The sequence below is a fragment of the Globicephala melas genome, chromosome 1 (genome assembly GCF_963455315.2).
Source record: "Globicephala melas chromosome 1, mGloMel1.2, whole genome shotgun sequence".
In the NCBI taxonomy this organism is placed as follows: domain Eukaryota; kingdom Metazoa; phylum Chordata; class Mammalia; order Artiodactyla; family Delphinidae; genus Globicephala; species Globicephala melas.
Genome location: NC_083314.1, coordinates 62,246,198 through 62,268,924, shown reverse-complemented (window position 1 = coordinate 62,268,924; position 22,727 = coordinate 62,246,198). Strand labels below are relative to the sequence as shown.

General features: G+C 38.8%; 1 long non-coding RNA gene across 1 annotated transcript in view; it reads left to right on the top strand.

The window, feature by feature from the left end:
- Positions 1-19,060, top strand: part of LOC132593609 (uncharacterized) — a 72,642-nt gene extending 53,582 nt beyond the window's left edge. The window contains exons 2-4 of the long non-coding RNA XR_009559289.1: positions 2,751-2,983; positions 13,819-14,163; positions 18,808-19,060. This is a non-coding gene — a long non-coding RNA (uncharacterized lncRNA). The remainder of the gene's footprint in view (positions 1-2,750; positions 2,984-13,818; positions 14,164-18,807) is intronic.
- Positions 19,061-22,727: the final 3,667 nt, after the last annotated feature.

The window sequence follows — 22,727 nt, the reverse complement described above, 5'->3', positions numbered from 1 at the left end:
ATTTCTAAAGTGTAAATACTACCACGAAGGCCAATTTCAAGCTACCAAATGGTATCATTGAATGTGGAGTTGGGAAAGAGATGCATAGTAGTACATCATTATGTAGTATGGTACAAATACAATGGATATAAAAAAAAAAAACCTCACTAGTATGGATAATAGTAAAATGTAGCAAAACAGGAAGTGATGGGGGTTGAATTTTTACTGTCTTTGTTTTTAACAATATCCATTTAGTTGTAAGTTTACATAACTTTTACTAATAACTGTTGTGGTCTGAACATGGGTTGGAAAAGAACTTCCAGACACCAAGCAGAACGTAAAGAAGATAGAATTTATTAAAGGGAAGGGTTGCTGCCAGAGCAGCAGGCCGACTTCCTGATAATCAGGGAGCGTCAACCCGGAGCAAGGGTTACTGGTCTGTTTTTATAGCCAGGGAACAAAGGCACCTGCAAGTCATCTGCTGATTGGGCAGAGTACGTATACTTTCAGTGTGCAGAGCGTGAGAAGAACGGGACAAATACCTTTCCTTATTTGGGATGGGAAAGGGACAGGGCATGCTGCTTGGGAAGGCTCTGGGACATTGTAATGGTCTCAAGGTGACAGAGTGATAGGAGTCCTGTAACTCTTTGTTCTGGCAATGTTGGCTCTTTGAGTTTATGTTGTTCTTTGTCCCTGGAGCATCACAATAACTGTGTTTAACAGTAGGTTTGCAAAATTCCTTAAAACTTAACAGTTGGGTCTGACAGGCTAATTCCAACAGCCTGGTGCACATGATATTCTGATCAAAAAATTACGATTTCCTATAGGTAAGTGATCACTTCCACAACTCCTCTGGCCCTTAGGGGAGAAACCCCCGCAGCCATTTTCTGGAAAGCTGGTTACATTTACAGAAAGCAATCAGAAAGCAAAATCAGTTGTGGTAGCAGGCTAATGCTCGTGATTCAGAGGGCAGACCATCTGAGGCCAGTGCTGGGAAAGCTTCAGGCGGCATGGCTATAACCCAGTCAGCAGTGGTGTTCTATGAAAAAACATGGACATTTTACAATAGGGTTCAAAAATTCTGCCTTGGAATTCAACTCAAAGAAGACAGGCTGTATACTGTTAACATATTCTTTTAATGGAGGTGGGGGGATGGAATCGGACTTTAGGTCAATAATAAGTTTTTCACATTATTTGCTCTTGCTTTAAGAGTACACGTTGGCCTCATTTACTGAGGTAAAGCTAGCTGTCTTTGGTACTGTGCTCATTCATTCTTTGCATACTTATTGGCTCCCTGTGGCAAGCAAGGTGAGGCATGAAGCACAGTATGTTTAAAGACAAGTAAACTAGTCTCTTCTGTCCTGGAAGTCACAGTCTAGGGTGGAGACAGATATGTATATAAATCACAATTTAACATATTAATATTTTATTGCAGAAATAAATAAAGTGAGCCATGGGGATGAACAACTGATTGGAACTTTTCATAAACTTCTTGCTAAAAACTTGGGGAACTAAGTAATAATTTAAAGAAATATCCCAAGAGGTACATGATGAAGAAAGGACCCACTGTTTCAGGCTAGTTTTATTTCCTGCTTCTGTTTTGGTAAAGCTGCCATATGTAGTGGCATCTGAGTTGTCTAGTCAGCACCGTTTGTAGGAAGGGCTCAGTACTCTGACCTCATTGGGACTCAGATTGGCCATAAATCATGGCACAGAGTCTAGCTAGCTAGAGATATTGGGATTATTTCAAGATACAGAGAACCACAGGTGTTTGGAGAAGCCAAGGACCTATCTCCTCCTTTAAGAGCTGGGCCATTACTCTTCTGCTTCTCTCGTCTTCTCCTCTTTCCCTGCTGAGTGATGTCCTCAGTTTACCTTACCCATGGCCCAGAAAGGCTGCCCTAGCCTCCTCTGCAGCATTGTAGCTCTCCATATGTTATATCTCTGTGACCACTCTCCCTCAATGCCAAACCTTGAAGGATTAGGAGCTCACTCCCCGTCTAGAAGGCTGATACCAGGGCTGGGAAAAAACACACTGTCCAGAGCACAACTGTTTAGGACAGTTGGTGGTCCGGGCAGGGATTCCCCAGAAGGAAGTGTAGATGGATGGGCGTTGCAAACTCTGGTGGGCAGGTCCCAGGAAGTGCTGAGGAAAAGCATCTGGCCAGAAGTCAGTCAGCCTGTGTCCTTGGTCTTGCTTTACTGTTTGCTACTTGCAGACTTTAAACAAACGACTTCCCTTCAACGAGTCACAGTTTTTCTCTTCAGGAAAATGGGCTTGTAGTAATACTTGCCTTACATACTTTCAAATTGGAAAAAAAATAAGTTTATTAAGTGCTAGGAAGATGACAACTAAGCATTGAACAAGTATAAGATTGTTGTGAGAATTTATCTAGATACATATTCAGAAATAGCCAAAACATGGGCAGTTTCTGCAGACCAAGGTCCCACCAGATAATATCAGCCAGGTCCAAGGGTTGGAGGATCTAGGACTGTGCTGAGCTACACCATTGGCCCTAGGGGTGAGGGAGTAATGCGCTGAGTCCCGGGGGAGTGATAACACTCATCTGTCATCAGCTGATAGAGATGTGTTGGAGGAGGATGAATGAGATTCAAGTTGAGAAAGCATGCAACAAATGTCATTGTCTTATAGAACATCTCCGTGGAGTCCTGTGGATGCTCTCTGCCTTGCAGGTACTGGAGAAGACTAGCAGAAGTGCAGACTCGCACATGCCTCTTAAAACACAATCTTTCTCTTCTGCGTTATTCAGCAGGAACTCGTTGGGAATGTTTTCCTTTGCTTTCTAAAAAAGAAGGAGAAGTCAGAAGAAGGAAAGCCCAGCATTATAGATCTGTGAACATCAACATTTCCAAGGAAGTGACCTGCTTCAGTGTCTTCCCCATGCCTGGTCATTTTCCAAATTACATTCACAACTCACAGCTCCTGGAGTATTTGAGGCTGTATGCCAAACACCTTGAACTTGTGAAATATATCTGTTTCCAGGTAAACTTTAGAATTTTTTTGTCATCTTGACACTTGAGAATCTGAGGAAAGTAATTGTCCCCTTTCTCCAGAATTGGACACATAAATGCATTTTTCATGCAATTTCAGGGGATTAAGTCCACTGGTTTAGAAACACTGACTACTGGGGAATTCCCTGGCGGTCCAGTGGTTAGGATGCCATGCTTCCATTGCCAGGGCCCGGGTCCAATCCCTGGTCATGGAACTAAGGTCCCACAAGCCACATGTGACCAAAAACTAAAAATAAAAAATAGAAACACTGACTACTGAATTAGAGGCAATATTGTGTTTATTTGCAAAAGCTTGTTGCCCATATAGTTGTCTTTTTCACATATGCATACATCAACCATATAATTTTCTCATGTGTCATTTTCCTTGCACAAAATCAGACTATTGATACAGTCCTCTTGCAGAGGGGTCTCTTTCCAGATTAAATGAATTCATGCATAGAAAATACTTAGGTCAGTGCTTATTGTAAGATAAACACCCAGTAAGCATTAGCTACTATCATCATCATCATCATCATTTTTCTAGACTCATAGAACCTTATATTTGGAAAAGCTTTGCCAGAGTTATCTCTCTTGCAATTCATTTTCTTGATGGATGGATATCTAGTTCCTGCTTGATTACTGCCCACAGCAGTTTGCTTACCGCTTCACAGAAGAGTTTGATTTAGTATTAGGTAGCATTTAATGTGGCATAAATCTCTAAAAAGACAACTTTTAAACATGTGTCCATACATTTACCATCTCATCTGTCTGTTAATCCAGGTTTTAGATCAGTGGGTCTCAAACTTTGATATAGTAGAAATCACCTGGAGACTTTTTGTTCAATCACATTGCCGGTTCTAACTCCCTGAGATTCTGATTCAATGTGTCTGGAGGGGGCCCATGGATCCGCCCTTGACAAAGATCCCAAGTGATGCTGCTGCTGGTCTGCAAATCACATTTTGCATAACAAGGCTGTGTTAATATATCATGCAAGCTTGGACCAGATGACTCTAATTTTCAAATTATGGGCATCCATAATAATAATCATAGAAAAAAACATAGTACACTGTATGAATTTGGGTATCATCAAAATGAATTTGTAAAAGTATATATAAAATAACTTCATGTGTATACTATGGTAAATCAAATTTCTGTTAGTAACAATTGATGTTTGTGTATCATAGAAGGACCAATGGAAAAGAAGTTGAATGGGATAATATATAGATTTTAGTTTTAAAGTGGGATAACTATGCAACTGTGCAAATACAATGTGAGAGCTCATGTCAACTTTTTGTTTCTAAATCTAAACTGATATTTTCCATTTTTTTTGGTTTACAAAAAGATTGAGAAGTTCGAAGGTCTGTATTTCCACAGCAAGGCATATGCAACTCAGGAGGGATTTATGGGGAAGAAAAATCCTTGTGATTGGCAGTGACTTGGCCGTGGAGTTCAACCACACAGCAAAGCTGGTTTGTTTTCGTATAGTTGTGTGTTGTTGACAGGGGATTCTTCACCTGCCTATGCAGATGCACAAACCTAGGAGAGCTAAGATTCAAGGCTTTTAAAAATGGTTTTCCACTAAAAACACACATCTATACATGAGAGGCAGGAGAGGTTTGAGCATGTTGGCTGGGCCAGATGGTGTTCAATAATCATGAACAGGGCTTCCCTGGTGGCGCAGTGGTTGAGAGTCCGCCTGCCGATGCAGGGGACGCGGGTTCGTGCCCCAGTATGGGAAGATCCCACATGCCGCGGAGCGGCTGGGCCCGTGAGCCATGGCCGCTGAGCCTGCGCGTCTGGAGCCTTTGCTCCGTAGCGGGAGAGGCCACAGCAGTGAGAGGCCTGCGTACCGCAAAAAAAAAAAAAATAATAATAATCATGAACAGAAATAGTCAGCCCTTTTGCTCTTTGTCAAGATCCCTACTACTTAACACATTTATATTAGGGGAGACTACATGCTCATTAGAAAGAATGAAGCACAATTACATGTGCAGATATCAGAAGATACTCATTAAAAACTCAAATTAGGATCATGTGCATTTGTGATAGCGTTTTTAGGAAAAAAACCTTAATACCCATGGTTGCACATGTATATACAACTCCAGGAAGATGCAAAAAACTGTTAACAGTGACTTCCTCTGGGGATAAGGAATGTGTGTGTGTGTGTGTGTGTGTGTGTGTGTGTAAAATAATAGTGAAGCAAAATAGACAGCAACATGGATAATAAATTCAGCCCATCACTTTGCTATCCTGACTGGCATGGTTTAGAAATACCCCTACCACCTGCAAAGAAGAGTTGAGTGGGGATGAAGGAGGATTTAGAATGATCTAGATAGATGACTTAAATATTTCAAGTTTTCCAAATAGGTATTTAACATGCCACTCACTTTGAGGTCTGTGAACAATTTTTACACATGTGTAGTTGTGCCCATTTAGTATGGTTAACATGGTGCAAATAGATCAGTTGTTGGAAATGTGTTAAGTAATGGCACAATTATTGAGTTGTACACTGAGGGGAGCTAACACACCGAGGTAACTCATCTGAAGCAAGGGTCAGTTTTGTCGAGGTACAAGCTCGCCCTCTGCTGCCCATTCTTGAAAAATAACAGCTATTCTAAAGCGACTGTGTCTTCTCTATGGTCCAGATTATTCATTCATTCTGAGTATTGATCACCTACCATGTGCCATGAATCATCATACATGATACTTGAATGTCTGTTGTATGATTCTATTTACTTTTTTATATGTTTAAATGTTCTTATTAAAAAACTATCCAATGTTAAGAGGAAAAAGTGTCAGAAAAATATATGATAAACAAAATTTCATACCTTAAGTTGAGATGGTAGTTCTTTGAACCAATTAAATGAGGTAAAGTCATGCAATATATAAAATACCATAATATTTTAGAACTGTGTATGGCTTAAGAAATTATTTAGTTCAACTCTTTTTATTTTAGAGACAAGAAAACTGAGGTTCATGGGCATTAACAGCTAGTGTAGAGACAGGCAGAAAATTAGAAAGAAAAAAAAAAGCCAGTACTAAAATTTAGATCGCCTTGTTAGTGGATCTGCCACATTTTCAACCTAAGAATAAAAGAAATAATCAAGTTGTGTGTGTGTTTGTATTTTTTGTGTGTTTAAACAAAACCACTGGTTTGACAAAAAAAAAAAAAACGAATAAAGACTAGTTCAAACTGTTTGCATAGAGATGTATATTAAAGATTAATCCACACAGAAGTAAATAGCTGACATCAGAGAATGGATGAGGACACCAGGGGGTGAATTGAGAAGAAAAAAAGAGGAAAGCTAATCCCAGACCTTTGCAAGATGTAAGATTTAGGAGATCCAGCTGAGAAAGTGCTCATATTAATCCAGGGCTAGAGACTGGCAGAGTTCAGGACACCCAGGGGGTGAAAGGACCCAGGCGCTGCTTGGGAATTTGATATGTAAAAGATGAAAGCACTTGATCTTGAGAAGTCTATAGATCAGGAGGAAACATATAGTTACAGCATCCAAATATTGAAAAGTCTTGGTTTCCTAAGTCTTTTTTAAAAACAGGAACAAATGTCTGGTTTTGGTATCAGGGTGATGGTGGCCTCATAGAATGAGTTTGGGAGTATTCCTTCCTCTGCAATTATTTGGAATAGTTTCAAAAGGATAGGTGTTAACTCTTTTCTAAATGTCTGATAGAATTAGCCTCTGATACCATCTGGTCCTGGACTTCTGTTTGTTGTGAGTTTTTAAATCACAGTTTCAATTTCAGTACTTATGATTGGTCTGTTCATATTTTCTATTTCTTCCTGGTTCAGTCTTGGGAGATTGTATCTTTCTAAGAATTTGTCCATTTCTTCTAGGTTGTCCATTTTATTGGCATATAGGGCTAGTAGTAGTCTCCTATGATCCTTTGTATTTCTGTGGTGTCCATTGTAACTTCTCCTTTTCATTTCTAATTTTATTGCTTTGAGCCCTCTCCCTTTTTGTCTTGATGTATCTGCTAAAGGTTTATCAATTTTGTTTATCTTTTCAAAGAATCAGCTTTTAGTTTCATTGATCTTTTCTATTATTTTCTTCATCTCTATTTCATTTATTTCTACTCTGATCTTTATGATTTCTTTCCTCCAACAAACTATGGGTTTTGTTTGTTCTTCTTTCTCTAGTTGCTTTAGGTGCAAGGTTAAGTTGTTTATTTGAGATTTTTCTTCTTTCCTGAGGTAAAAGTGTATTGCTATAAACTTCCCTCTTAGAACTGCTTTTGCTGTGTCCCATAGGTTTTAGATCATTTCCATTGGTCTCTAGGTATTTGTTTGATTTCTTCAGTGATCCATTTGTTGTTTAGTAGCATATTGTTTAGCCTCCATGTGTTTGTGTTTTTCACAGTTTTTTTTTCTTGTAGTTGATTTCTAATCTCATGGCATTGTGGTTAGCAAAGATGCTTGATATGATTTCAATTTTCTTAAATTTACTGAGGTTTGTTTTGTGGCTCAGCATGTGATCAATCCTGGAGAATGTTCCATGTGCACTTGAGAAGAATGTATTCTGTTGTTTTGGATGGAATGCTCTATAAACATCAATTAAGTCCATCTGGTCTAATGTGTCATTTAAGGCCTGTGTTTCCTTGTTGATTTTCTCTCTGGATGATCTGTCAGCTGGTGAAAGTGGGGTGTTAAAATCCCCCACTATTATTGTATTACTGTTGATTTCTCCTTTTATGGCTGTTAATATTTCCCTTATGTATTGAGATGCTCCTATGTTTGGTGTATATATATTCACAATTGTTTCATCTTCTTCTTGGGTTGATCCTTGGTCATTATGTAATGTCCTTCTTTGTCTCTTGTAGCGGTCTTTATTTTAAAGTCTATTTTGTCTGATCTGGGTATTGTTACTCCAGCTTCCCTTTGATTCCCATTTCCATGGAATACCTTTTTCTATCCCTGTACTTTCAGTCTGTATGTGTTCCTAGATTTGAAGTGGGTCTCTGGTAGACAGCCTATATACAGGTCTTCTTTTTGTAACCATTCAGCCAGTCTGTGTCTTTTGGTTGGGTCATTTAATCCATTTATGTTTAAGGTAATTATCAATATGTATGTTCTTATTGCCATTTTGTTAATTGTTTTGGATTTGTTTGTTTGTTTTTATATTTTATTTTATTTCTTTATTTTTTAACATGCTTATTGGAGTATAATTGCTTTACAATGGTGTGCTAGTTTCTGCTTTATAACAAAATGAATTGGCTATACATATACATATATCCCCATATCTCTTCCCTCTTGCGTTTCCCTCTCCACCTCCCTATCCCACCCCTCTAGGTGGTCAAAAAGCACCGAACTGATCTCCCTGTTCTATGCGGCTGCTTCCCACTAGATATCTATTTTACATTTGGTAGTATATATAAGTCCATGCCACTCTCTCACTTCATCCCAGCTTACCCTTCCCCCTCCCCGTGTCCTCAAGTCCATTCTCTATGTCTGCGTCTTTATTCCTGTCCTGCCCCTAGGTTCTTCAGAAGCTTTTTTTTTAGATTCCATATATGTGTTAGCATACGGTATTTGTTTTTCTCTTTCTGACTTACTTCACTGTGTATGACAGAGTCTATGAGCAAATTGATCAGTGTGATACACCATATTAACAAATTGAAGAAGAAAAACCATATGATCATCTCAATAGATGCAGAAAAACTTTTGACAATATTCAACACCCATTTATTATAAAAACTCTCCAGAAAGTAGGCATAGAAGGAACTTACCTCAACATAATAAAGGCCATATATGACAAAGCCACAACCAACATAATCCTCAATGGTGAAAAACTGAAACTATTTCCTCTAAGATCAGGAACAAGACAGGGTTTTCCACTCTCACCACTATTATTCAACCTAGTTTTGGAAGTTTTAGCCACAGCAATCAGAGAAGACAAAGAAATAAAAGGAATCCAAATCAGAAAAGAAGAAGTAAAACTGTCACTGTTTGCAGATCACATGATACTATATATAGAGAATCCTAAAGATGCTACCAGAAAACTACTAGAACTAATCAATGAATTTGGTAAAGTAGCAGGATACAAAATTAATGCACAGAAATCTCTTGCATTCCTATACACTAATGATGAAAAATCTGAAGGAGAAATTAAGGAAACTCTCCCATTTACCACTGCAACAAAAAGAATAAAATATCTAGGAATAAACCTACCTAAGGAGACAAAAGACCTGTATGCAGAAAACAATAAGACACTGATGAAAGAAATTAAAGATGATACCAACAGATGGAAAGATATACCATGTTCTTGGATTGGAAGAATCAACATTGTGAAAATGACTCTACTACCCAAAGCAACCTACAGATTCAGTGCAATCCCTATCAAGCTACCAACGGCATTTTTCACAGAACTAGAACAAAAAATTTCACAATTTGTATGGAGACACAAAAGACTCCGAATAGCCAAAGAAATCTTGAGAAAGAAAAACAGAGCTGGAGGAATCAGGCTCCCTGACTTCAGACTATACTGCAAAGCTACAGTAATCAAGACAGTATGGTACTGGCACAAAAACAGAAATTTAGATCAATAGAACAGGATAGAAAGCCCAGAGATAAACCCATGCACATATGGTCACCTTATTTTTGGATTTGTTTCTGTAGGTATTTTTTCTTCCTTTCCTCTCTTGTTCTCTTCTATTGTGATTTGATGACTAACTTTAGTGTTGTATTTAGATTCCTTTTTCTTTTTTGTGTGTATCTATTGTAGATTTTTGGTTTGTCTTTACCATGAAGTTTTGATATACTAGTCTATAGATAAAGAAGATCATTTTAAGTTGCTTGTCTTTTGGTTTCAAATGCATTTCCAATATCCTGAATTTGTGCTCTCCTCCTCTCACAATTGCTGGTTTTGATATCATATTTGTGTGTAGATTATTTCCTACCTTTACTGTATGTTTGCCTTTACCAGTGAGCTTTTCCATTCATAACTTTCTTGTTTCTAGTTGTGGCCTTTTCTTTTCCACCTAAAGAAGTTCCTTTAAAATTTGTTGCAAAGTTGGTCTGGTGGTTCTGAATTCTCTTAGCTTCTGCTTGTCTGTAAAGATTTTGATTTCTTCATCAAATCTGAAAGAGACCCTTGCTACCCTCTACCCTTGTAGAGTATTCTTGGTTGTAGCTTCTTCCCTTTCATCACTTTAACTATATCATACCACTCTGTTCTGGCCTGCAGAGTATCTGCTGATAACCTTATGAGAGTTCCTTTTTATGTTAGTTGTCATTTTTCCCTTGTTGCTTTTAATGTTTTTCCTTTGTCTTTAATTTTTGTCAATTTGATTACTATGTGTCTCAGCACATTTCTCCTTGGGTTTATCCTGCCTAGGACTCTGTGCTTCCTGGACTTGGATGACTGTTTCCTTTCCTATGTTAGGGAAGTTTTCAGCTATTATCTCTTCAGATATTTTCTCAGGTACTTTTTCTCTCTCTTCTCCTTCTGGGACACTTATAATGTGAATGTTGGTGCATTTAGTGTTGTCCCGGAGATCTCTTAGACTGTCCTCATTTCTTTTCATTCTTTTTTCTTTATTCTGTTCTGCAGCAGTGATTTCCACCATTCTGTCTTCCAGCTCACTTATCCATTCTTCTGCCTCAGTTATTCTGTTATTGATTCATTCTAGTGTATTTTCCATTTCATTTATTGTATTGTTCATCTGTTTGTTGGTTCTTTAGTTCTTCAACATCTTTGTTAAACATTTCTTGTATCTTCTCATTTGTGCCTTCATTCTTTTTCCAAGATCTTGGATTATCTTTACAGTATGTTTCCTACATATGAACGAGTTTCATTCTAAGAGCACATTTGTAAGTCCAATTTGTTCGTAAGTCCAACAATGTTAGCCTAGGTACCCAACTAACACAATTGGCTATATAGTACTGTACTGTAATAGGTTTATAATACTTTTCACACAAATAATCCATAAAAAAACAAACACAAAAAATAAAGAAAACATTTTTAATCTTACAGTACAGTACCTTGAAAAGTACAGTAGTACAGTACAACAGCTGGCATACAGAGGCTGGCATCGAGTGAACTGGCAAGAAAAGTTACTGACTGGAGGAGGGAGAGGAGGTAGGAAGTGGTAGAGCTGAAGGATCATCAGCAATAGGAGATGGAGGGCAAGCTGAAATTTCAATCATGCCTGACATTGATTGCACAGGTTCTGGTTCCTTCCTGGATTCAATTCTATCTAACTTCTTGTAAAAACCAGCCAGTGATGTCTGGGTAGTAGCTCTTTTTTTCTCATCATAGATGACACGGTAGCACTGGATTGCATTCTAAACAGCTGCTGCAACCTTCATGTACCATTCTATATTTGGGTCCTGTGCCTCAAAAACTAACAGTGCCTCCTCAAATAAATTCCCTTGCCATTTCCTGTGCTGTGAATCTCTTCAGTTCTTCAGTTACTTCTTCTTCCTTCTGTCTCTCTTCATCCTTTCTCTGGGCCTCTAAATCCATCAGGTCTTCATTAGTAAGCTACACAAAGTAAGGACACAAAAGCACAACCACTTGTAGAGGAGGCACACATGTGACAATGTACACCAGACACATGAGCTAACATATGTGATTAGACATGAGAAAGCACGTTCTCATTTTTGAAAGTTCGCAACTTGAAGGTTCATATGTAGGGGACTTACTGTACTATCATGACTCTAAATTCATTTTCGGGTAGATTGCCTATCTCCACTTTACTTAGTTGTTCTTCTGGGGTTTTATCTTGTTCTTTCACCTGGGACATATTTCTCTGCCATCTCATTATGTCTAACTTTCTGTGATTGCAGTCTCCACTCCACAGGCTGCAGGGTTGCAGTTCTTCTTGCTTCTGCTGTCCGCCCCCTGGTGGATGAGGCCATCTAAGAGGCTTGTGCAGGCTTCCTGGAGGGAGGAACTGGTTCCTGCTCACTGGTGTGTGGAGCTGGGTCTTGTCCCTCTGGTGGGAAGGTCTGTGTCAGAGGATGTGTTTATTGGGCAGCTGTGTGTTCAGGAAGACTTTAGGCAGCCTGTCTGCTGATGGGTGGAGCTGTGTCCCCACCCTGTTGGCTGTTTGGCCTGAGGCATCTCAGCATTGGAGCCTACAGGCTGTTGGATGGGACCAGGTCTTGGTGAGAAAAGGGCGGCCTCCAAGAGGGCTCACACTAATGAGTACTCTCCAGAACTACTTCTGCCAGTGTCCTTGTCCCCATGGTGAGTCACAGCTGCCCCCCACCTCTGCAGGTGACCCTCCAATACTAGCAGGTAAGTCTGGCCCAGTCTCTTATGAGGTCATCACTTTTCTCCCTGGGTCTTGGTGCACACGAGACCCTGTGTGTGTCCTCCAGGATTGGAGTTTCTGTTTCCACCAATCCTGTGGAATTCCTGTGGTCAAACCCTGCTGGACTTCAAAGCCAGATTCTCTGGGGCTCCTCCTCCTGTTGCCAGAGCCCCAGGCTCAGAACCCTGATGTGGGGCTCAGGACTTTCACTCCTGTGGGAGAACTTCTGTGGTATAATTATTTTCCAGTTTGTGGGTTGTCTACTGGAATGTATGGAATTTGATTTTATCATGATTGCATCCCTCCTATCATCTCATGGCTTCCTCTTTGTCTTTGGATGTAGGGTATCTTTCTTGGTAGGTTCCAGCATTTTTTTGGCAATGGTTGTTCAGCAGTTAGTTGTGATTTTGGTGTTTCTGTAAGAAGAGGTAAGCTCACATCCTTCTACTCTGCCATCTTGTGTCCCAGGCAAAGAATAAATTAAATTCAAGATACAACCATGTAAAGTACTGTTTAAATCCTTAGAAAAGATATTAATGTTACCCATTAGGGTGCAATTATTTTGTCTCAGCTGATGTGATTATAAGAACTGGAAAGGCCAAACAGACATCTATGCATTATGACCTGTACACTTCACTAGTGAGATGGAATTCAAGATAATCCCTCAGAAGATATTGATTCTTATTTTACAGATAATTCTAACCATGAGTTGTCTTGTTTGTCAGGTCAAAGCTACAAGAGAGAAGGGAAATACTGCTGGCTACAGATGCAGTGACAAGAGGCATAATAATGAATAACATAGGGAGGAGACATTAAAAATGTATTACAGCACTTGAGCAGTAACTAAGTTGCTTATAATGAGAATGAGCAATAAGAGAAGGTTATGTCATTATGCATTGTTTAAGAAATAAGATGAATATAATAAATTTTAGAAATATTTTCATCAAAACACAAAGTAAAAAGTAAAAGAAAGATTTCTTCACCTGTGTAAATTTCAGTTCCTCAAAATTCTGATTATATGAAAGTGCCTGGTAAATGAAGCTTTGCTGTGTATACACAATCACCACCACCGTGTGAAATTCCACCAAAGCTCTCAGCACCTGGCAAGAGCTGTGTGCCAGAGCTGAGGCATCACAGCACAGAGAGAATGAAGAGTAGGTCATTGTGATAAAGGCTTGATCAGAGTTGAGAGTCAGAATCAAGTTAAGAATGGGACCCTCACACTGCAGTGTTTATCTACACCTCTGTCTTGCACTAGTGTAGGGGTGGAAAGCCAGACAAAGCCCTTTGCACTGGAGGACCAGAATTTTGTTTTCCTGGCTTTTTACTGGCTTCTTAGTATGAGAATGACCTTATAAAGGAAGAATAAAAGAAGAGGAAAAGGATAACCCTGGAGTCTTAACCTTTTCTAAAGAATATTTTCATCTCATTTCTAGAAACAGAGGGGAGAAAAAGAGTAGCCAATAAAATTTTCTGGAATGAATAAGCGGTTAAGTGAATGAATAAATGAAGTGAGACAAAGGTTAATATGAATCATCTTCCCTGTTTTTACAGATTTCTAAACTCTCAAGTGAGCATTCATGGCAAGCTTTCCAATCACATCGTTTCTGGAAGAATACTGGTCAAATCCAGTGTGAAAGACTTCATGGAAATAGCCAACACTTTGAAGATGGTAGCACTGTGTAGAACATTGACGTGGTCATTTTTGCCACAGGATATACCTTCTCATTTCTTTTCTTCAATGATATGTGAATATCACTGATGACCAAGTATCTTTATATCTTTGTGTATTTCCACTTCATTTGGAAAAGTTAACTTTGGCTTTCATTGGTTTAATCCAGCCAGTGGTAACACCAACAATGGAACCCCACAGTCACTGGGCCGGATGTGTGTTTAAAGGTAAGAGAATGTTGCTGAATGGGTTCCCATTGTTTCTCTGCTACTCCTAGGTACACTGAACCAGAGGAGTATTAAAATGAAGCCAGTTTAAATTAAAGGACTGGACAATTACAACCAACATTACTATTCACTCATTTCTTTCTTTTAAAATAAATCCATCTTCCAGTCAGATTTTATTTAGCTTAAAGGTCATAACAAGGCCAGATTTTTTGTTGTGTTAGCTTCTGCTGTATAACAAAGTGAATCAGTTATACATATATCCCCATATCTCTTCCCTCTTGCATCTCCCTCCCTCCCACCCTCCCTATCCCACCCCTCCAGGTGGTCACAAAGCACCAAGCTGATCTCCCTGTGCTATGCAGCTGCTTCCCACTAGATATCTATTTTACATTTGGTAGTGTATATATGTCCATGCTACTCTCACTTCGTTTTGGAGAATTTAGAAATGTCTGAAAAAGAAAAGTAGGAGAAATCCATTTATAACAGTTTTATAAATGTGGAAGACTTTCCCATCTTTTTCTTTTTTAAGTGATTCTGCTTCGCAATACAGGAATAAAAACTCCTATCTCTGTTGCTAACAGGTAAAAGTCAGGTATGTATTTTCTTTATAGGGGTTCTCTCTGAGATCCTTTTAATCAGCTTTGGAGAAGCTCAGCACCAGAATCCCACTTTTTAAATTTCCTGGAACCATACTCTGTCTTTCCCTGGACCCTTCTTTATACTATATTTCCTTTCATAGGACTGAACAGGTTGCCCTTCTCTGAGGACATGATGGTTGATATTGTCTGGAGAAGACAATATCTTCTTTGTGGGAAAAGGTGGGGCCCTCCACCAGCAGACAATTACAGGGTCTATGGGCTTAAGGGAGTGGGGTCTAAAAAGGCAAAATCGATGAGTCAGATTTTAGACATAACTTCTAAAACCAGGGAGGCAGCTTCCAGGAATATTCAGAGAAAAGATTGAAAGCTCCTTAAGTAGGCACTTATTCTGTCCTTGGCTTTAATATTCAGGTACAATTTGATTATCCTACAGGCTAAGAGAAAATATTTCATAATGTAGAAATGATAGAAACAAAGCAGAAATTCACTGATGAAAAATGTCAGAGTGCTTACGATGTGCCAGAAACTTTGCTAGTCAGATGCTTGTCAAGGTATCAATAACATCATACCCAACAACAAAGAGCTCCCACCTGATGGTAATTAAATGCTTCCCAACTAAGAGAATGAATCTTCACATAAGCTAAGACCACATATGTGTCCTAAGAGACAGTCTGAAGGTGGGAGGAATAATGTTAATGCTCTGATCAGGAAAAGACCTAAGGCAACTAGAATAGTTTCTAGACTCCTCTTTGCCATCTTTTAGGAGACTTTCACATAGGTCCATTTTTAGGTTTAGTAACGAAGTATAATGACCTTAATACTTAGAACAGGAGAAGAATAAAGCCAAATTCAACCTTTTGTAGCCAGATTCTCCAAACGTATCCTTAGATAATTGCAGTGAATTGTTAAGTAAATGTCTACTCCATACCTAAATATTTGCTGAGACCTCTGTAGACTGTAAAAAAGACTATAAGATCTGATCACTGCCCACAGGCAGCTTACAGCACAAGACTCCATGTGCACAGACCACACCCAGACAGTATACAAAGTAGAGACAAGCAATGGTAAGAGCAATTAGGTAGGGCAAGGGTGGCTGGCTGGGGAGAATTCAAGTGGTCAGAAGGGGAGGACTTGAGCTTTGCTTTGAAAATAACAGTTGTTTATGCAAAAGGGAAGGAACGAGGCTGAGCCTCCCAAGATGAAGTGTGACCCCAGAAACTGCAAAGTCAGTAATGGTTTCTCTTCCCTCTGCACAGCCAATGAGAGCCATGTGGTTTGTTTATAGGTATACTCAGAATCTTTAGCAGAGGCTTCAGGACGATTATAACAACTCCATGGACAGAGTTGCTCCTCTGGCAGGAATGAAACCCAGTTTGCTATCTCTCTTAGCCACTGATCCCAAACTAGCAGTGGACGGTGTCTTTGGACTATGTACCCCATACCAGTACCACCAGCAGGGACTGGGGAAATGGGATGGAGTGCAAAGAACCATTCTGATACAGAGTGAGTGGATTCTCAAACCCATAAGGACCCTCGGAGGTACGTGAAGACATCTGCCAATCTCATAAACCAACCTGGTTCCAGTTGCTCTGTGCCAGCCTGGCCATCTCAGTGTTCATGATCACCTATTAACATGACAGAATAAAGCAAAGGCTACAGGGGCCCAAGTCCATCCACTTCCTAAGGCAATCCCTGCTGCCTTTGGATGGCTTAGTTCCCCTGGCCTGGCTTGCTCCCAGAAAGGCATTTATTATTATTAATAATGTAAATAAATAAATATAATAATATATTATATTTAAATATAATAAAATAAATAAATAATAATATTAATATTATTAATAAAGATTATTCTTTATTTTGTCATCCTTTGAAATTATGACACCAATTGGTTCAAAGGATAATGTCCATAGATCACTGAGACAGAAGGTTTGCCTGGTTGTCATTGTCTTTCTCTATCATTGTCTATTAAGTGCTCACGTGTGCACATGGCACTGTAACCAGCAACCGTAAGATCCCACACTGGTTGAGCATCAGTTAAACGACAAGCCCATTGTGGAATGTTATTTGAATTGTATCTCCATTCAGTAAGAACATTTAGATAATGGTGCCTTGATCGTATGATCTCTATGTATTTATTCGTAACAGAGTGGAATTTAAAAGATGCCCACTGCCTTTAGTGTATGGCAGGAGTCTTGTGTAATTTCAGTTGCCCAAGATTCAATGATATAAATATAAATAAATGAACATTTATTTTTCTACCATGTGCTAGCCACAGTTCTAGGTGCTTTACATGTGTTATCTGATAAACTTCATAACAGTATATACAAGGGAAGAATTTTAAATTCCTCTTGTGGAAGGTGTTAGCTAAGATTGCCCAAGATGATATATTATAATAAATGGTGGTTCAGCGTTTGAACCTGATACCAAAGACAGTGTTCTTTACTGTATATCACACTCCCTCTCATTCATTTTAAACTGCTACATAGTTTACATACTAGAATATTTAAAACCCTGCTAGTGTGATATGTATTCTCTTTATTGCCGATTGCCTGCTGAAGTAAGCAAATTGTTACATTGTACATAGGCAAAAGATGTATTTTTCTAACAACACATAAATATTTATAACAGAATGCCTTGCTGAAGTTTCTTTCTTCCATATAATTTACAAATTGCATATTACCATGATGTGAAGCCAAAAATATTTTCAAACTATATTTCCTAACATGAAAATGTTTATCATCTCAGTCCATTTTAAATGTCTGAATAAAAGAATGTACATTTTTTTTACATCTTTACTAGAGTATAATTGCTTTACAATGTTGTGCTAGTTTCTGCTGTATAACAAAGTGAATCAGCTATACGTATACATATATCCTCATATCCCCTCCCTCTTGTATCTCCCTCCCACTCTCCCTATCCCACCCCTCCAGGCGGTCACAAAGCGCCGAGCTGATCTCCCTGTGCTATTCAGCTGCTTCCCACTAGCTATCTGTTTTACATTTGGTAGTGTACATATATCCATGCCACTCTCTCACTTCATCCCAGTTTACCCTTCCCCCTCCCCGTGTCCTCAAGTCCATTCTCTACGTCTGTGCCTTTATTCCTGTCCTGCCCCTAGGTTCATCAGAACTTTTTTTAAAATTCCATATATATGTGTTAGCATACGGTATTTGATTTTCTGTTTCTGACTTACTTCACTCTGTATGACAGACTCCAGGTCCATCCACCTCACTACAAATAACTCAATCTCATTTCTTTTTATGGCTGAGTAATAGTCCGTTGTAAATATGTGCCACATCTTCTTTATCCAAGGAATGTGCATCTTAAAGAATCTCCAGTTAAAAAGCCTTTCTTTGAATGATTAATATGGTATATATCATCAGCTCCCAATTTCTGGCTCACAAGTGAAATCTGAGGTAATGATAGTGTAAAATGTATATTAACGTTTATTTTCACGTTATAAAATATTTGAAAAGGCATCTATAAATCCACCAATCTCATTGTGAGATTCGTTAGTGTTGTTCATCAAATATTTCTCATTCTCTCTCTCTGATCACATGGTAGGAATTAGCTTTCTTGCCCCCTTTGAAGTTTGGTATGATGATGTGATGTGCTTTGGCCAAATAAATGTAAGTAGATGTGAAATATTTCACTCCTGTGTAGAATCTTTAAGATATAGTGGCAACCACATCTTTCCTCTGCTGAGGTTGAAATAATTGAGGAAGCAGGTATACAGATGGAACCTTCCTCGGTCTGGGTCCCTGAGTGGTTACAGGGAGCAAAGTCTGATTTCATAGAATGAGGTTTGTTGAGTGACTGATAGGGAATGCATAATCTGTCTTATCCTGACTGATACATTGTTACATCAAGGGTTTCTAGTTCTTCATGTTCCCATCACACTTTATCTACATAAATATACAGTTTTTACATGGACATAATCCATGATTATGGACATAATCATATCTTCTTTGTCACTTTTCAAAATATTATATTGTAAACATTTTTCTCAGTTTTTTCATGAACATTGTATTTATCATTTTAATAGTTGACTAGGGACTTCCCTGATGGTGCAGTGGATAAGAATCTGCCCACCAACGCAGGAGACACAGGTTCCATCCCTGGCTCGGGAAGATCCACATGCTGCGGAGCAACTAAGCCTGTGCGCCACTACTACTGAGGCCGCATGCTTCGTGCCTAGAACCAGTGCTCCACAACAAGAGAAGCCACCACAAGGAGAAGCCCTCACACCGCAATGAAGAGTAGCTCCGCTCGCCGCTACAAGAGAAAGCCTGCACACAGAAGACCTAACACAGCCAAAAATAAATAAAATTAAATCTTAAAAAAAGAAATGGTTACATAATAGCCTACCATAGCAACATGCAATTATTTATTAACTATTTGTCTATTATTTAAGTTGTCTCTGTTATTTTATCTCTATCATGAATAATGCAACTAAAATTATCTTTGGACATGTAGCTTTTTTTTCTTCAAAATTATTTTCTTGGGATAAAGGAAAGAAATAATTGTTTTTCTTTCAAGTTTATGGTACGGTATTTTATAGTCAAGCTTACAGTACCATTATCTTAAAATTGGCATAAGAATTTTGGTAATAGTAACATTGAGAAAAGATTATTCTTTATTTTGTCATCCTTTGAAATTATGACACCAATTGGTTCAAAGGATAATGTCCAGAATATTAAAAAGCTGTCTGAAAAGATATTCTGCTGAGATAAGATCAGGGCACCCTCTAAATCTGACATCCTGATAAAGTAAACAACTTGATCATAGAATTTTTTACTTACTGTAAATGACTTAAACTTATATGAGCATGTGTCCTAAAGACAGCTAAATTGTTTCTGTTGAGACTAAATTAGCAATCTTTCACCCTCATGCTGAACGAAAGCAATATTTCTATAGACTTTTTTTTATTGCTGGTAAACATCTTTACACTACATTAATCCTTAGGAAAACCAGACTGGTTACCCTGCTGAGAAGCAAAAAACTCTGCTTTCTTCACTTTATACTGGTCATTTTGATGAATAAAGCAATTTTATTTCTTCTAATTCAGAGAATATATCTCTGAGATTGTCTTCCACTTTTATATGCCCACTATTTTACATTTGTCTAATACTATTTTCCAAGGCACTCAAAATGCTTCTTAGATATTATCCCATAAATGCTTAGTAAAATGATGAAGTCAGCACTTTACAGAAATATTTTCACCATCTAGAGCCACCATTTGTGAAATTTTTAACTACTGCTAAGGTTATCTCTTCTTTCCTTCTCCTCTTCCCTCGTTTTCACCTTATGCATTATTTTGGTTTTCTCTTAATTTTCAGTGACTAAGAGATTAAAATCACCGCATCTAACACCCTGACAGTAAAGATGAGTGCTGCACAGAGAGACGTCGGGGGGCCCTTATTTCCCTAGTGCCCACTGATTTATGAGTACCAGTTATAAGCCAGGCACCTACTGACACTACCTAATCAGTGCTTGCATACTGACTCCCCATGTGGGCACTCTCTCCAGACTGAGTGTCTAAGAGGTGCTCCTGGGCAATTCTGTGAGACCGTGGTTGGTCACATGGTCTTTTTAGCATTCGATTCTTACCTCTCAAATGGAACTAGTCACCCCTATTTTGCCATTCTAAAAGAGTGGCTGAGAAAATCAGATGAATAAAACATGCAAGAGTGCTTTGAAATTGTCTAGGTACATACATAACCACATTAATCTAATAAAATATAACTGATGCTATTATAAAACACTCTATCACTAAGGGAGAAACAAAAAGATTAAAAAAAAGTTTTTTAAAGCTGATTTCTCCAGAGGAAAAATCTTATGATATGTTATACCCTATTGTGGGAAAAGAGAATGTGGCAGAAAAAAAACATTGTTTTGAGAAATAGACATTTTACACTGACAGGCATTTTGCATTTATAAACACTGAGTTCTTTAGAGACCCAGTTCTAAATTAGTTTTCTGCCACCACCCCAGTTATTCTCACCAGCTGCCAGCAAACTGAATTAAAATCTTGGGTTACTCCTTTCGTGACTTTGAGAATAATCGCCCCATCTCTCACAGACAATGGAGTCGGCTTCATTGTTAATGGGAGAATACTGAAAACACATTCCCAAAGATCAAAGGTGAAAGTTTACATTGAAAACATTTTTATAAATTAAAAATAAACCAACACCTGACAGCATCTATCTCCATAAACTAAAAACGACATTTTAAAAGGATATCATTAGCAAATCCAGGTACCATTTCTAAATCAAAAAGAACTTGATCATCATCAAATGTTAGTAGAAAAAAAAAGGAAAAGATGAGGTCATCATCACTGGTAGAAATGTAGAGATCAAGTCCTCTTTCATTGTACAGATGAGGACTCTGGGAAGGAGAAGGGGCTTGCCCTGTGCTCCTGTGTATCCTGACCAGGCTCTGGCTTAACAGCGCCCTGATCAGGGTTTCTCCTCTTCTCTGCCCAGCCTTGCTCTGAGCCAACTTCCCACATTATCCTTCCCATTTCCTGCCCACCAAGCCACACACACCTGAGCCTACCCCTCTTCTCCCTGAACCGCAGCTCTAAAATCACCAGTGAACTTCCAATTGCCACAGTGGATAGACATTTCAATCTTTCCTGTTTTTAGTCTCTCTTTGGCATTTGTCATATAATTGTTCCCTCATTCTTTAAACTCTCTCTCCCTTAGATTTTGGTGTTCTCACAGCTGCCTGCTTTCCTCTTACTTTCTTATCATACCTAGTTTACTTATTTTTTTAGAGCTATTTTCCTCTGTCCACCATCAAATATTAGTGTTTATATATTAATTTTCACAGTTGCATAGACTTCTTGCCACGCACTGCCCTAAGGGCTTGACAAATATTCATTCATTTAAATGTCATGACATACAGAGTGAAGTAAGTCACAAGGAGAAGAACAAATACCATATGCTAACACATATATATGGAATCTAAAAAAAAAAATTGTTCTGAAGAACCTAGGTGCAGGACAGGAATAAAGATGCAGACCTAGTGAATGACCTTGAGGACACAGGGAGGGGGAAGGGTAAGCTGAGACGAAATGAGACAGTGGCGTGGACATATATACACTACCAAATGTAAAATAGATAGCTAGTGGGAAGCAGCCGCATAGCACAGGGACATCAGCTCCGTGCTTTGTAACCGCCTAGAGGGGTGGGATAGGGAGGGTGGGAGGGAGATGCAAGAGGGAGGAGATATGGGGATATATGCATACGTATAGCGGATTCACTTTGTTATAAAGCAGAAACTAACACACCATTGTAAAGCAATTATACTCCAATAAAGATGATAAATAAATAAATGTCATGACAACCCTATAATGTAGGTACACATATAGTTGGGGGAGAGTGAGGTGTAGGAAGAATAAGTAACTTGCTGTGCTGCTTCCTACTATTCTATGCTAGCTCTGAGGTTATCAGAGCTCTCCCCTTGGTCCTCCTGGCTCCTGACTTCATCTACTCTCATGAGGTACTAGTAACATTTCCTGCCCTGGTCTTCATAAGATCTGCATCCCAAACCTATATGTTTAGACTCGACCCCTCTCCTGAGCTCTACATTCCAACAGCACATTGGATATCAGAAACTGGATTTACCATGGGCAAAACAAATGTAATACAATCCAAACTGAATGCATTGTCTCTCCTCCCCACACTTTCCCACCACCCACTCTTCCTGTCTTTTTACCTCTCTGGGCCTTGGTTTCCTCATCTGTATAATTAATGTGTTGAAGGAAATAACCTCCACAAACATCCTTACCTTAACATTGTTTAATTCTCTAAACCTCTGTCCCTGTACTGCCTCCAGGTTTTATTCTCTCTCTTCCCTTTAAGTTTTCTTTATTCATTTACCAATTCTTTAAGCAGTAATTGAGCATATTCTGTGAACCAAATACCAGGCAAGCACTGGTTGAATAAGACAAGAAACATG